Source organism: Haematobia irritans, chromosome 3 (genome assembly GCF_050003625.1).
Source record: "Haematobia irritans isolate KBUSLIRL chromosome 3, ASM5000362v1, whole genome shotgun sequence".
Classification (NCBI taxonomy): Eukaryota; Metazoa; Arthropoda; class Insecta; order Diptera; family Muscidae; genus Haematobia; species Haematobia irritans.
The window spans coordinates 22,889,131-22,893,595 of NC_134399.1; the positions used below are offsets into that span (position 1 = coordinate 22,889,131).

Here is a 4,465-nt window from a genome sequence, read left to right on the forward strand (position 1 = left end):
TTACAATGTCCCTCTTAATTTGCACAAAAGAAAATAATAATCATAGTCATATATAAGAGCAAAACAAAATATCCCAAAAATATATATTATATATTATTATTATTAGTATTATTAAATGTATAATTCAAATACAAGGAAAGCAAAAAATGATATAAAAGCTAAACCCACAAAAAATATATTTAGTCATTGCACCTACTAGCCAAGAGAATTAAATAGATCCGGCATCTGTTTTTTTCTCATTGTACAATAGCTTAATTTTAAATTTTATAAATATTACCATGCAGAATTATTTGTGACCGTATATACCGAATAAAAAAAACCCCATACTTACTGCAATGTCATAGTTCATGTAATAGTTGTCATCATATCAATATTACTTGTAATCGCAAAAACAAAAAACAACAACATCGAAATAAAAGATTTTACTAAAATATTAAAAGTTATTTAAAATTTTTGTATTTTTATGGGTGGGCAAATATTCAAGGGAAATTTGATCAAAAAATATATACGGTCGAATGTTCGGCCAGGCCTGACTCTAAATTATACAAAACTTAGGCGTTTTTGTTTTGGAACCGTTTTTTTTTGTCAAAATTTTATTTCTATAGAAAATTTTGTCAAAATTTTATTTCTATAGAAAATTTTGCCAAAATTTTATTTCAATAGAAAATTCTTTTCAAAATTTTATTTCTATAGAAAATTTAGTAAATTTTTTTTTTTTATAGAAAATTTTATCAAAAATTTTTTTCTATAGAAAATTATGTCAAAATTTTATTTCAATAGAAAATTCTTTTCAAAATTTTATTTCTATAGAAAATTTTGTCAAAATTTTATTTCTATAGAAAATTTTGTCAAAATTTTATTTCTATAGAAAATTTTGTCAAAATTTTATTTCTATAGAAAATTTTCTCAAAATTTTATTTCAATAGAAATTTTTTTTTTTTTAAATTTTATTTCTATAAAAAATTTTGTGAAAATTTTATTTCTATAGAAAGTTTTGTCAAAATTTTATTTGAATAGAGATTTTTTTTCAAAATTTTATTTCTATAAAAAATTTTGTCAAAATTTTATTTCTATAGAAAGTTTTGTCAAAATTTTATTTCTGTAGAAAGTTTTGTCAAAATTTTATTTCTATAGAAAATTTTGCCAAACTTTTATTTCAATAGAAAATTTTGCCAAACTTTTATTTCAATAGAAAATTCTTTTCAAAATTTTATTTCTATAGAAAATTTAGTCAATTTTTTTTTATAGAAAATTTTGTCAAAAATGTTTTTCTATAGAAAATTTTGTCAAAATTTTATTTCTATAGAAAATTTTTTTCAAAATTTTATTTCATTATTAAGTTTTGTCAAAATTTTATTTCTATAGAATATTTTGTCAAAATTTTATTTCTATAGAAAATTTTGTCAAAATTTTTTTTTCTATAGAAAAATTTGTCAAAATTTTATTTTCTTTTTTTATTGTTTACCATAATCACTAATGTCAAAAATTAAAATTTGGAATAGTGTCAATAATACACTAAATATGTAATGGGAAATCAACTCAGATCACAACCAGTTTACTTGGCGTGAGTTTGAGCCTTTCTCATTTGAGTGAGGATGTTGGACAATTCTTCACGCTTGGTTCTCTTCTCATAAGGAGCATGGCCAACAACTTCGCGAACCAAGTCACGCATGAATTTGGTATGGCGGGTTTGAATGTTCTTCAAACGGGCTCCACGTAATCCCTTAACTTTCTTGGTACCGGTGTACTTAACATTCTTTATTTTGGTAGTTTTGTGGTCTTATTGAGACCCACACAGAGTTCGTAGCGTACTGCCATTTTGCCTTAGCAAATGTCAAAAGAATTTTCAATAGAAAATTCTTTTTAAAATTTTATTTCTATAGAAAATATTGTCAAAATTTTATTTCTATAGAAAATTTTGTCAAAATTTTATTTCTATATAGAAAATTTTGTCAAAATTTTATTTCTATAGAAAATTTTGTCAAAATTTTATTTCTATAGAAAATTTTGTCAAAATTTTATTTCTATAGAAAATTTTGTCAAAATTTTATTTCTATAGAAAATTTTGTAAAAATTTTATTTCTATAGAAAATTTTGTCAAAATTTTATTTTGGTAATTCCGAAACGTGCGTCCATCCAACCATCTTGCAGTCTATAGGGCTTTGCCCAAATAAATTGGACAAACATTATTTTCCTCTGTTGGTTAAGCTACACTTGTAGTTTAGTCAATGTATGGTTTTAAGCTGCAATAAAAAAACACAACAACAATGCTTAAAGAACAAAACCAACAATAACAAAACAAAACGAATGGAAAATTTTATTTCTATAGAAAATTTTGTCAAAATTTTATTTCTATAGAAAATGTCAAATTTTTATTTCTATAGAAAATTTTGTCAAAATTTTATTTCTATAGAAAATTTTCTCAAAATTTTATTTCTACAGAAAATTTTGTCAAAATTTTATTTCTATAGAAAATTTTGTTAAAATTGTAATTCTATAGAAAATTTTGTCAAAATTTTATTTCTAAACAAAATTTTCTCAAATTTTTATTTCTATAGAAAATTTTCCCAAAATTTTATTTCTATAGAAAATTTTCTCAAACTTTTATTTCTATATAAAAATTTTATTTCTATAGAAAATTTTCTCAATTTTTATTTCTATAGAAAATTTTTCCAAAATTTTATTTTTATAGAAAATTTTGTCAAAATTTTATTTCTATAGAAAATTTTGTCAAAATTTTTTTTCTATAGAAAATTTTGTCAAAATTTTATTTCCATAGAAATTTTTTTCTCAATTTCATTTCTATGAAAATTGTGTCAACTCCTTATTTCTATAGAAAATTTTGTCACAATTTTATTTCCATAGAAAATTTTCTCACAATTTTCTTTGTCAAAATTTTATTTCTATAGAAAATTTTGTCAAAATTTTATTTCTATAGAAAATTTTGTCAACATTTTATTTCTATAGAAAATTTTGTCAAAATTTTATTTCTATAGAAAATTTTGTCAAAATTTTTTTTCTATAGAAAATTTTGTCAAAATTTCAAACATTTTTTTCTCAATTTTATTTCTATAGAAAATTTTGTCAAAATTTCAAACATTTTTTTCTCAATTTTATTTCTATAGAAAATTTTGTCAAAATTTTATTTCTATAGAAAATTTTGTCAAAATTGTATTTCTATAGAAAATTTTGTTAAACTTTTATTTCTATAGAAAATTTTGTCACAATTTTATGATTTGACAGTGGCATAGATATAAAGAGATATAGCGACCTTAGAATGACAAGGTTCTAAGTGTACACTAAATCCCTATTCACTTAGAACCTTGTCATTCTAAGGTCGCGATATGTTTGTTTTGAATTTATTTCGGCATAAGCCGGCTATCAATGTAAAGCCTTTTTTCGGAGGGTTCAAGTGTGGTTTATTGTTGGGTTTAATGAACTGCCTGAATTTATTCTGATAATTGGTTGATAGTTTTGCTGCAAATAGAGGATGCTGATGAGGAATGTGGTAATTCCGAAACGTGCGTCCATCCAACCATCTTGCAGTCTATAGGGCTTTGCCCAAATAAATTTGACAAACATTCTTTTCCTCTGTTGGTAAAGCTACACTTGTAGTTTAGTCAATGTATGGTTTTAAGCTGCAATAAAAAACAACAACAATTTTATTTCTATAGAAAATTTTGTCAAAAATGTTTTTCTATAGAAAATTTTGCCAAAATTTTATTTCTATAGAAAATTTTGTCAAAATTTTATTTCTATAGAAAATTTTGTCAAAATTTTATTTCTATAGAAAATTTTGTCAAAATTTTATTTCTATTGAAAATGTTGTCAAAATTTTATTTCTATAGAAATTTTGTCAAAATTTTATTTCAATAGAAAATTTTGTCAAAATTTCGTTTCTATAGAAAATTTTGTTAAAATTTTAATTCTATAGAAAATTTTGTCAAAATTTTATTTCTATATAAAAATTTTATTTCTATAGAAAATTTTCTCAAATTTTTATTTCTATAGAAAATTTTCCCAAAATTTTATTTCTATATAAAAATTTTATTTCTATAGAAAATTTTCTCAAAATTTTATTTCTATAGAAAATTTTGTCAAAATTTTATTTCTATAGAAAATTTTGTCAAAATTTTTTTTCTATAGAAAATTTTGTCAAAATTTTATTTCCATAGAAAATTTTTTCTCAATTTTATTTCTATGAAAATTGTGTCAACTTTTTATTTCTATAGAAATTTTTTTTTTCTTTGTCAAAATTTTATTTCTATAGAAAATTTTGTCAACATTTTATTTCTCTAGAAAATTTTGTCAAAATTTTATTTCCATAGAAAATTTTGTCAAAATTTTATGTCCATAGAAAATTTTATGTCCATAGAAAATTTTGTCAAAATTTTATTTCTATAGAAAATTTTATCAAAATTTTATTTCTATAGAAAATTTTGTCAAAATTTCGTTTCTATAGAAA

At 21.3% G+C, this 4,465-nt stretch overlaps 1 pseudogene; it reads right to left on the minus strand.

The window, feature by feature from the left end:
- Positions 1-1,555: 1,555 nt before the first annotated feature.
- On the minus strand, positions 1,556-1,837 carry LOC142229146 (large ribosomal subunit protein eL36-like; annotated as a pseudogene).
- Positions 1,838-4,465: the final 2,628 nt, after the last annotated feature.